Here is a 12,578-nt window from a genome sequence, read left to right on the forward strand (position 1 = left end):
AAATGGAGTTTAAATTATATCGACTCTAATGAGCCAAATGGAATGGGTTTGAGGAAGCAGCAGCGTGAAAGTCATAGCATTGAAAGCTTAAATGCGGAACGGAGTTTAATTTACCATTAGAATGACCTTTTTTAAATCTAAAGCAAATTTAGTACAGTTTTGTAGCTTTAGTGCATCTGATATGTATATGTATACGTAATGTTACTTTTAAAGGGGACATATCATGAAAATCTGACTTGTTTCATGTTTAAGTGCTATAATTGGGTACCCAGTGCTTCTATCAACCTAGAAAATGTGAAAAAAGATCAACCCAGTAACTTAGTTTTGGTAAACCATTCTCTGCAAACATGTGAAAAAATAGCTAATTGAAGTTTGGCTCCCCATGTGATGTCAGAAGAGGATAATACCGCCCTATCATCTGCACTATCCAACCACAGCACTGCCATTCAGTGCCGAGATCAGCTCATTTGCATTTTAAAGGACACACCCAAAACGGCACATTTTCACCTATACAAAGTGTCAATTCTAACATGTTATAATAAATCATCTAGATGGTATTTTGAGCTAAAACTTCACATACGTATTCTGGGGACACCAGATGTTTATTTGACATCTAAAAAAAGTCTTGTGAAATGTGGTTTCCTAGTCTTATCTGTCCTCTGACAGTGTGGAATTGTCTGTTCTGACACTGTCTGGACTCTCAGCTCGATACATGAAGTAATTCAGTCCATCGTTGTTGAGCACAGGAGAAAGTCCTGTTTCTACATCTTCATCTACCCTTGTGCAGACCTCCTCCTCTGACAAAACCAAAAACAGACACTAGTTCATTTGTACCAATTAGCCAAATAGGTTAAGTTTGCAATGCAATTTAATCCAGAGGATTTTGAGAAACCTAATCATAATGTTTTTTTTAGGTGAAAAGGAAAGCTTATATATTGACAATACGAAGTGGTTCTATATAAAAGAAGAGATAGAAAACATTTCAACATGCTTGTTTCTTACCATCTTCTTGGTATGCTTGGTTTACATGACCTATTTTATTTGATCTGCTTCGTAAACTCGCAATTTATGCAGGGTTTCCTGTAGGTCCTGGAAGCTTGGCCTTTCATGTGGCCCCTTTTTCCAACAGTCCATCATCAGATTGTACCTATAATATAATATAATAAAACAAAACATGATATAATACAATACAAACAATACAATACATGTTTAAAGCAATTGTTATGTCTTTGTTTTCAGTCAACACATTTAACGATTGTTTATTGAACTCACAAACTCTTAGGACACCCTGTTGGTAAAGGCAATCGTCCACCGGCATTAATGTAGCTTAAGACTTCATGGTTGGTGTATGTTGGATATGGAAGATTTCCTACTGTAATGTCATAATCTCCCACAGGAGAACCCCAAACACCCTGAAAATATGCAAATAAAATTTTTATGATATGAATACTACCAAAAAATGTAACTGCAATATTGTCAATATTTACCAGACATCCGAGAATTTGTTGAAATTTCCATCTGTTAAACTCTCTGGTGACATCCAGCGTACAGGAAATAAACCTTCACCCTTTTCCCTGTAGTAGTCATTCTTGTACACATCACGGGCCAATCCAAAGTCGCCTATTTTAATGACTCTGTTTGGGTCCGTGTAGCTTTTTACTGAAACCAAACAGTTCCTGGCGGCAATATCTCTGTACACAAGAAATTGATACAGTGCACTATTGAATACAGTTCTATGCTTTCTAATGCAGAGCCTAGACAGCTTTAAATAAAGGTTCTTTAAAGAAGTCGTTCTCAAACTTTTTCAGCGGATGGCCCCCTTTGTGCCCCCCCAAAGAAAATCTATGACAAAAAACAGTTCTAAAACTTGACATTTGAATTAAACAAAACATTAAATTATACAAAGTAGTGATGCGTTATTTTTTTTAGGTTTAATTTAACAGATTTTGTCACAGAATTCATGATAAATTAATGTATTTTATAAAATGTCATAAAACTGGGGCCCCCCTGGCACCATATCGCGGCCCCCCTGGGGGCCCCGGACCCCAGTTTGAGAACCACTGCTTTAAAGACTTCTGTCAGGCTGTATGGTTCTATAAAAAAAGTTTAATATCCACAAAAAAAAAAAAAATAAAGGTGCTGTATGACGCTATACAAAAAAACTTTTTTGGCTACATGGTTCAGTAAATAACCTTAACATTTTTGTTTTACAAAAGATTCTTTGTAGTGAAGAAAGGTTATTATGAATCAACAGATAGCATATAATGTTTTTTCTATAACATCACTGTGAAAAACCTTTATTTTTTTAAAGGGGACATTTCACAAGACTTTTATCGGATGTCAAATAAATCTTTGGTGTCTTCAGAGTAAATATTTGAAGTTTTAGCTAAAAAAACCCCCCACAGATAATTTATTATAACATGTTAAAATTGCCACGTTTTAGGAGTGAGCAAAAAATGTGCCGTTTTAATGCAAATGAGCTGATCTCTGCACTAAATGGCACTAAATGGTTGGATAGTGCAGATTAAGGGACGGTACTATCCCATTCTGACATCACAAGGGGAGCCAAATTTCAATGACCTATTTTTTCACATGCTTGCAGAGAATGGTTTACCAAAAGTAAGTTACTGGGTTGATTTTTTTCACATTTTCTAGATTGATATAAGCACTGGGGACCAAATTAAAGCACTTCAGAAAAAAAATCTGATTTTCATAATATGTCCCTGTAATATTCAAGTTGTTGAATATAAATTTATAATTCTGATGGGTTATGTAGTTCCTGAAAATGGACACTAGTGGGCAGTGGGGGAATAGGATGTGATGCTGTGTATTGCAGAGAAGCAGAATAAAAAGTTCACCACATGTGTTAAAGGATAAAAAGGGTCTCATCATCTTTTCAAAATAATACATGGTGTCAGAGTGAATCGCGAAAATGGATTGGGAATCACAGAATCTTCCCGATGCATGGAGAAAGTTTAAGCAGCACGTTGAACTGATGTATTCAGGACCGCTTCGCCGCAAAGAGGAGACGGAGAAGTGCAGCTACCTGCTTCTATGGGTCGGGGAGAAAGGACGGGATATTTATAACACATGGACTCTCACCGATGATGAAGCTAAGTTGCTAAAAACTTATTATGACAAATTTGAAGCTTACGTAGTGCCAAAGGCGAACCCAATTTTCGCTAGATACAAGTTCAATGAGAAAACACAATGTGCCACGGAAACATTCGATCAGTTCGTCACCGAGCTCAGACTGCTCGTTAAAGATTGTGGCTACACTAATCCAGAGGAGATGGTGAGAGACCGTGTCGTTAATTTCGGCATTTATTCCCCACACGTTCGAGAGAAACTACTCAATCAGGGTGCTGAATTAACATTAGAAAAAGCAATCGACATTGCCAGATCGCATGAGGTTGCACAGGCTCAGATGAGAAGTATGGCAATAGGTAGCACAAATGCAAACCAGGAGCAACACGTGCACGCAATAGGAAAGCATGCAAAAGTACGTAAGAGCTGGCAGAACAGCGCAAAGACGAACAGCGTGCACACAGAACGCCTCCATACATGCGGATACTGTGGAAAGGAGCACAAAAGAAAAGAGACATGTCCAGCAAAAGGAAAGCAGTGTGCTAAATGTGGAAAGTGGAATCATTTTGCAAAGGTTTGCAAGTCAAAGTCCAAATCTGTGCACATTGTAAGTGACAATAAACCTGAGGACGGATACCCAGATGTGAGTAGTGAATTCTTTATTGACTGTGTCACAAACACAATTACTTCATCAGAGCAAGCTTTTGCTGAAGTTGAAATAAAAGGATATGGCTCGCCTTTGAAATTTAAGCTCGACACGGGTGCTCAGGTTAATGTAATACCAGAGAGGGTCTTCAAAAATATTCCAACAAAGATGCAGCATACCCACAAAAAGCTCACAGGATATGGTGGACAACCACTTTCAGTTAAAGGCACATGCCAACTGCACTGCAAATATAAAGAAAATGCCATGTCACTGGACTTCTTTATTGTGGATACCCAGTCACCACCTGTGCTCGGATTAAAAGCATGTTTAGACTTGGACATGATTAAGCTGGTGCTATCTGTATCCTCCCCAGCGAAAGATTCGGAGTCGATTGTAGATGACTTTGCTGATGTGTTTACAGGCATTGGTCTTTTTCCTGGAGAATGCAACATTCCGTTGGACCCAGCAGCCACGCCAGTCATTCACCCACCAAGGAGAGTTCCTTTTGCCCTGCGAGACCGTCTGAAAGAAGAGTTGGACTCCATGGAGGAGCAAGGTATCATTGTGAAAGAGACGGAGCCAACAGATTGGGTAAACGCCCTCTGCGTAGTCGAGAAGCCCAAAACTGGCAAGCTGAGAGTATGTCTAGATCCACGGGATCTTAATAAGGCTATAAAGCGGCCACACTATCCTTTGCCTACATTAGATGACATTACACCAAAGTTGGCTGGAGCCCGTTACTTCAGTGTGATGGATGCTAGATCTGGCTACTGGGCAATCAAGCTTTCTGAAAAAGCCTCAAAATTGACAACTTTCAACACAATCTTCGGTAGATACCGATTTCGCCGCCTACCTTTTGGCATTGTCTCAGCCCAAGATATTTTCCAGCAGAAGATAGATGAGATTTATGAAGGTCTGCCTGGAGTTGTGGCCATTGTAGATGATATCTTGGTCTACGGAAAAACAAAAGAGGAACACGACAATAACCTCAGGAGGATGCTGGAAAGATCTCGAGAAAAAGAAGTTCGCCTTAATCCTGAGAAAAGAACGGTTTGCGTTCCGGAAGTCAGCTACTTCGGCCACCGTCTTTCCAAAGATGGAATCAAACCAGACCCTCACAAGGTGGAAGCCATAAAAGAGATGTCTCCACCTAAGAATCGTGCTGAACTTGAAACAATTCTCGGTATGGTCAACTATCTTTCGAAGTTTGCACCAAGTCTTTCAGACGCAAATGCACCTCTGAGACAGCTACTGCGGCATGACAATGAGTTTGTATGGGACAAACAACATGATGCAGCTTTCCAAAAGATGAAGGACATCATTACCAGGGAGCCAGGACCTGTGTTGGCATTTTTCGACACGAGCAAAGACCTAACACTGCAAGTTGATGCCTCCAAGTATGGATTAGGCGCAGTGCTGCTGCAGGAAGGTAAACCACTTGCATATGCCTCAAAGTCACTAACAGACACAGAAATAAGCTACGCTCAGATCGAAAAAGAGCTACTGGCTATCCTCTGGGGCTGCAAGAGATTCCATCAATATGTTTATGGACGTCATATAACAGTGGAATCAGATCATAAACCCCTGGAAGCGATCATCAGAAAGCCACTAGCTGCAGCACCACCAAGACTGCAAAGGATGATCTGGCAGTTACAAAAGTACAGTTTCACCATTGTACACATTCCTGGAAAACATATTCCTGTTGCTGACACACTGTCAAGAAAATCAATGCCTTGCACTGATCACAGCCTCACTGAAGAGATGGATGTTCAAGTACACACTATTCTCAGTACTCTTCCCGTCAGTGATGCGAAGCTTAGCAAAATTCAAAAAGAAACAGACAGAGATGTCCAAATGTCCACACTAAAGAGAGTGATCAAAGAAGGATGGCCTGCTGAAAGAAAGAGATGCCCTATAGCCATCCTAGAATTCTGGAATCATAGAGATGAGCTATCAGAGATCGGTGGTATTGTCTTCAAGGGGGAAAAGATCATAATCCCCATGCAGCTGAGAGAAGAGATGCTTCAACGCATTCATGCAGGCCACATGGGAATCGAGAAATCCAAACAACGTGCTAGAGACATTCTCTTTTGGCCTGGCATGTCCAAGCAGATCGCCAGCATGGTGGAAAAGTGCTCCATCTGTCTTGAGCGTCGTATGTCGAATGCAAAAGAGCCACTCATTTCTCACCCTATACCAAACCGGCCATGGCAAACTGTTGGTACCGATTTATTCACTTGGAATAGTGATGACTACATAGTTGTGGTAGATTACTACAGCCGTTACTTTGATTTGGAGAAGCTCAAAAGCACCACAGCTGCTGCAGTGATCCTGAAACTGAAGAAAATATTTGCAGCACATGGGATTACTGAAAAGGTTATTTCCGACAATGGGCCTCAATTCAGTTCAAAAGAGTTCATGCAAGGCAGGAACAAAAGCAGCAAGATCAAGGAAAGTACTATAACAGGTCTGCAAAAGCACTCACACCATTAAGGGTTGGAGACCATGTCCGAATTCAGGAATCGGGTAGCTGGAATCCTGCTGTAGTCATTCAACCTGCTGACACCTACAGGTCTTACCATGTACGTACTGCAGGAGGCCAAGTCTTCCGTAGGAATCGTCGTCACCTTTTGCAAGATAAGACACAATCTATCAGTGCTGAGCCAGAAGTCTTGTCAAGCGCTTTGCACACCGTACCCACATACCAACCAAAGCAGACCGACATAAATAACACTGATTCTGTTACTTCACATTATGTCACCAGATCAGGACGTGAAGTTAAACCAAGAGTCGTCCTTGATCTATAAATGTAAAGGGTGTAGGCGGATCGCTGCCCTAAAAAAACAAAACAAAAAAACTTGTCACTATCCTTAATATAAGTGTGTTGTTATATGTTCTGTATACTGATTGTTACACTGGTATATTATACCTTAAGGATTTGCACAGCTGCAATATTTTGTTTATTGACATAGTATGTCAAGCTTTCAAAGAAGGGGGATGTAATATTCAAGTTGTTGAATATAGATTAATAATTCTGATGGGTTATGTAGTTCCTGAAAATGGACACTAGTGGGCAGTGGGGGAATAGGATGTGATGCTGTGTATTGCAGAGAAGCAGAATAAAAAGTTCACCGCATGTGTTAAAGGATAAAAAGGGTCTCGTCATCTTTTCAAAATAATACAGTCCCCTTTAAATGTAGTTGAAGTATGAATAAATAATACCAAAAGATGTTACTTATGAACAAAGCGCTTCCTTTCTAAATAAGCACACCCTTTGGAGGCATCCAAACTGATGTCCAGAAGGCTGGTTAGATTCAGGAGCTCTCTGTGGTTCTGTAAGATATAAGACTGCAGATGTTATTAAAGCATTCTCAAGTCTTTCCAACCAGAAATGTAAAGAAATCTCACATTCATAACAGTGTGACCTCAAAAAAAGATTAAAAAAAAATAATTAATAAACATGCTCCAATATCTTAGTCAATATGTGACTCTGTCTGTGAAATCCAGGCTAAAGACTCGTAATCTAATGATGAAATTAGTACCATCAAAGTTAGATTTTTTACATTGTTTAAAATTTTTGACATGGCTCAATAGTTATATATTTACAGAAAGTCTTTACATTATGTAGCATGATTTGATTTAAAAAACTGTAAATCACAAAAATGACTTTAAAGGTGCAGTGCGTACATTTTAGCAACATCTAGTGGTGAGGTTGCAAATTGCACCCTCCCTTTCGAACCACATAGAGAAGCTATGGTGGCCGTCATAGGATAAACATGTCATCGTCTGAGACAACGTAATGACTAACTCACTCTGTAGAGCAGTTTGTTCGTTTGGGGCTACTGTAGAAACATGATGCCGCAAAATGGCGGCTTCCATGTAACTGTACGTACACACCGCCGCAGTTGCCAGTCCCGCCCGCTGCCTTTGCTAAGCAAGGCCCCCCATGGACCACTCCTCAGCAGGTCTCAACATGGGCTGCTCCTCTGCCGGTCCCACTTGCGTCCGTTCCTCTGGCAGCCCAGCTCGCACTCGGTCCTCTGCTGGTCGAGCCCTCTTCTCTGGCGGTCGCGCCCACTCCTCTGGCGGCCCCACCCTTCTGCCGTTTCTGCCGACGGCCGGTCTGTTTACGGTCCTGCTGTCAGCCACTGCTAAGCCGGTCAAGCACTCGGCTGGTCCTGAGGATATCTGTAAGTTATTCAAAAATTTATTTACATTTCAAACAATTCCAAAAGCATTATTTTTAGTGTTACTGCCATTATTTTTATTTTTGCTTTTATCTTGCTCCTCTGCCAGTCCCGCCCGCTCCTCAGCAAGTCCCGTCATGGACAGCAGGTCTTAACGTGGCCTGCTCCTTTGCCGGTTCCACCGTGGGCTGCTCCGGCCACTTCTCTCCTCTGTACTTTAGTAGCTCAGTAAGTTTAACAAATTCTAAAGTGTTTAGGTTGAACATTTGTAAAATATTATTTTTCTTTAGGGATTTTTAACAATTTTACAAATAGCAAATGCTAAGTGTTGGAATATTTGCAGCAACAGCTCTTAACAATATTGTTTTATTTTATGTATTTATAGACCTGTACTGAGTCTTCCTGCTCTTCCCTTACCCGCCAGCGTTCTCTACCTGACAGTGCATTTAAACATTTTAATTTGAGTTAAGGCGAGAGTATAATTTTAACAGGTGTGATATTAAGGCTGTGAAACCTTTAGTAAACTCTTTCTATTGTATTTACAGCTTAATCCTTATGAGAGTATAAACTCCATTAGATGAGGTATTACTAATATAAATATGATGTGCATCTGACCATTTTAACCTGAGTTAAGGGGGGGAGTATAATTTCCTCAGGTACAAATTATTACTCATAATGAGAAAAAAAAATAGGGCATAGCTGTGCCTGTTTTATACAGTCTATGGGCAGTGCCACACCAAATTATTAATCCACTTGAAAACACAGAACTCAATATAAACTGAATTAGTAAAGGAATTAGTTTTTACGTTATTTACGTTACGTTAACATAGTTCCGAACAATGATATGTCATTCCTCGTCAGCAAAATGCATGACGTGAAAGCGTCATAGACTACGACAAATTCAACAGGTAGTGATTTGATTTTACTAAAGAACTCGTTTGAGAGATTGTTATTTAAAGGCGGAGTCCATGATGTTTGAAAGCCAATGTTGATATTTGAAATCACCTAAACAAACACGCCCCTACCCCAATAGAATCTGGACCTTCTGTTGATAGACCCGCCCCACACATACGCAACCCGGCATTTGATTTGCTTGGCTGTAAGTGTGTTTTGGTAGTCGGCCCATCTCCTTTTCCAACACTTTTTTCAAACATCGTGAAATCCGCCTTTAATGAGAAAATGGCCATCAAACAACATGGCGCAATACAAAATTGCATGTGTTGTCATTTAAGTGTACATTTTATTCCAAAAACATTAAATCATACAGCCTATAACACAACACAGAGTCCCCCCCCCCCCCCCTAAATAGCTGACTGGACTGGAGTAATACTCCTGACTATAAACTGTAAAAGTAATGACACCACTATAAACATTACGAAAATGTCACAGGTCGGAGCGGACCCAGATGTTATAAGTCACGCCCCTTCCTAGTTTCCACCTCGAGGTTGAAAAGCCAGCCCAATGACCAAACACACAAAGCGTAAGTAAGGATAAAACAAGCTTTATTTAAATTATTTAAAATGGTTCAGAGAAGGTAAGAGGGGACTATTAAAAAAAGGACTCGTCTGTCTTCCAGGGGGAGGACGTGGCCAAAGAAGACTTCGGTACAGGGGTGAGTGTATCCACAGGGGGGAGGGGGACGGAGCTCCTTCGTCCCTTCTTGTGACCCTTGGTCTTCCTCCTGTGGTTATGTTGACCCGAAACATACAATGAATATCCGATCTGATGAACGGCTCTTTACCACTGGCTAATTAATGTTTCCTCCTTGTGTCTCCATCCAGGGCCTTCGAGTGGGGTCTCCTTCCTGGTGGTTCCGAGAGGGGGGATACTACCCGTGGCGTTTTACTCCTGAGGACAGGCACAGTACAAGGTGAGTATCTTAAATGGTTTTACCACGTTCTGGACTGGTCCACTTCTCGACGTCTGTTTCCTGGTTTCGACTATACGAGGGGAAAAAGAACACAAGTCAGTATTTCACCGGTATCTGTGCCTTCACTTTTCTTAGGGTCATGTGACTGGATCCAATCTCCTTGGTGGCTCGTAGCAGTGAACAAAGGTAAGTATCTCACAGGTAACTGGGGCTCTATGGTCACTCTGGTGGCTCGTAGCAGTACACAAAGGTAAGTATCTCACAGGTAACTGGGACTCTATGGTCACTCTGGTGGCTGGGTAGCAAATTATTGGGACTTTTTACAGTGATACTACAAGTTCTCTATCATCAGCCACTTCTCATCAACGACTTTCCCTGGGGGTGGACTTGCGGTGACTATGGCACAACAGGAGAAGTAAGGAACTTACAGACCTTGTGTAGTAGAATGGTTTAACTCAGGCCTTCCCAAGAGCATCTGGTATGTCGGGGGGCATCCCCACCGTCACACCGAGCCGACCGCTTCACTCTCCTCTCTTCCTCCTACAGTTCTAGAGATCGGGACAGGGGCGCACCTTTGAAGAGGCTTCGCAACGGGTAAGGTTAATCCACACAGCTCTTTATAGCAGTACAATTTCCTCGTTGCATACAAGAATTCTTTTAATCACTACTCACAACAGTCTGGTTCTACCTGTCCAGTTCACCACCGCCTACATGAAGCCAGGAAAATCCAAAAAGGGATACAGGACGTTTTACATCAAAGTCTTCATACGGGAGTCGCGAAACAGCATATATTGGGAGGGCACTTCACCAGCCTCGACGGTTCTTGTTTCCCACGACTCGTCCAGTCTAGTGTGACTACAGACAACACAAACACAGCATCCCACTGCAGATTTCAAGCGTACACATGCACAGCAAAGACAAGGAATCACCCACGGCACTCCACACACTCAATGTGAAAATAGGGTTGAAGCTAGAGATGTTCCGATACCATTTTTCTCTTCCCGATACCGATTCCGATACCTGGGCTCAGGGTATCGGCCGATACCGAGTACCGATCCGATACCTGGGTGTATATCTGTAAAATATACAGCTATACGTACTACTAGTCCTGTATGAATGGATATAACGGTTTTATGGTGTGCTTCAGACTTATTCCTGTATAAAACATGAACAAATACATACAGTGAACTAGGGTATTTTTATTATCTGAAAGACATTTGACAGTAATATTTATTTTTCCTAAGAGAAAACGAGCCACAAATCTAACACTGTACAATGAAAGGGTATTTTAGTTTTAGAATAATTTGAAAAATCTGTAGAATTCTGTGGGATGATTTTAAATGTTTTTAGAAGAAATTAGAGAATTTAAGCTATTAAATATTACGAAATTGCATCTAAAATAATCACTTTTTAAAGGCTTTTTAAAATGAATACACCAAACCAATGAGTCCTCTGAATTAAACTGGACCAACATGAACCAGATAATGTGCATGTCAAGATAGAATTATAGTTTGTAGCCTATATAAAATGACATACATTATTGTTAATATATATTATAGCAGAATAAAAAAGCTTGTGTAAACGTTCTCATTATGAATTAAGCACGTATGAAGATAATTTCATCATTTTTACAACGCAATGTAAACTTTATATTAAACATAACAAGAGCATTCGTCTTGTAAACGGATTTGAAATTATGGATGTGCTGTGCTGACTGTCGCGTCACATAGACGACAGAGACAAGTGAGATCTGCGGTAAAACTCAGTGGTAAATTTTATTTCATCTCAAATATCAAACAGTTCATGCTCTTATCATTAAAAACAATCACAGCAAACAGCACACGCAGGGTTTATGTACTTATCAATGCTGCTCACAAACGCGCGAGGCTATGTATGTGTACTTGTTGTCAATGACAGTACTGGTCACTCACAAACGCGCTCAAGCGCGGGGTATGTGTGCTTGTCAATCACGGGCATTAACTCCGTTGAGTACTCCGCCAAAATCTGCGGGCGCGGATTCTGTTGAGACATGTCGATGTTTTGTTTTATTAGTCTGAAATACTAACAAACAGCGGACATACGGCTGCATGCTTTCATTTCTTTGCCGCTCTAAGTAAACAGTGGTTGCGTCACGCATGAGGTAACTTCCTGGTGTTTGCAGAGCAGCGAAGAAGAGATGAGTTTCGCTTTGCAGCGTTAGCTATAACGGGCATAACTAGGTTTAGTAAGAAAATGGTATCGGATCGGTACATGGGTTCAAGTACTCGCCGATTCCGATGCCAGAATTTTTTGTGGTATCGGCCGCATTTCCGATACTGGTATCGGAATCGGAACAACTCTAGTTGAAGCCACAGTATTCTGAGACTTGTCGGGCGTTGTAGTAGGTGTAGAACCAGATGTCAAACATTGCTGTCGCGGCTGCTTACGTCTCTCTGTATGAATGCTTCCCGGCTCACCCAACACTCTGCTCCCTGATGGGGCCGCTGACCTGTGCACCGGAGGCTCACAACACACGCTGAACCAGTACACTTTCCACAATGATGTTGTATAATATCCAATGTACTCACAGTTGGTAATAATGCTCTCTCCTTATTTCTTCCTCCTAGTGAGCCAAGTGCTCTTCACCCCTCACGTGTCTCGCCGTTTGCGATAGCCTTCAATGATACTTCCGGTGAGTTGTCTTCCAAACTGTTTACACAATACATCAATGGTGCACGTATGCTATTCCATTCAAAATCATCAAATGTAAGTCAAGTATACTCAGCCCAGTGTTTCCTGTCTCTGTCTC

General features: G+C 41.2%; 1 long non-coding RNA gene across 1 annotated transcript; it reads right to left on the reverse strand.

Moving 5' to 3' along the window:
• Positions 1 to 571: 571 nt before the first annotated feature.
• On the reverse strand, positions 572 to 7,315 carry LOC141365241 (uncharacterized). Its single transcript, XR_012370427.1, has 4 exons — positions 6,969 to 7,315; positions 1,488 to 1,691; positions 1,003 to 1,147; positions 572 to 797 (listed from the first exon to the last, which is right to left on the reverse strand). It is a non-coding gene; the product is annotated as an uncharacterized lncRNA (long non-coding RNA).
• Between the last annotated feature and the right edge of the window lie 5,263 nt (positions 7,316 to 12,578).

This window comes from Misgurnus anguillicaudatus, chromosome 7 (genome assembly GCF_027580225.2).
Source record: "Misgurnus anguillicaudatus chromosome 7, ASM2758022v2, whole genome shotgun sequence".
Classification (NCBI taxonomy): domain Eukaryota; kingdom Metazoa; phylum Chordata; class Actinopteri; order Cypriniformes; family Cobitidae; genus Misgurnus; species Misgurnus anguillicaudatus.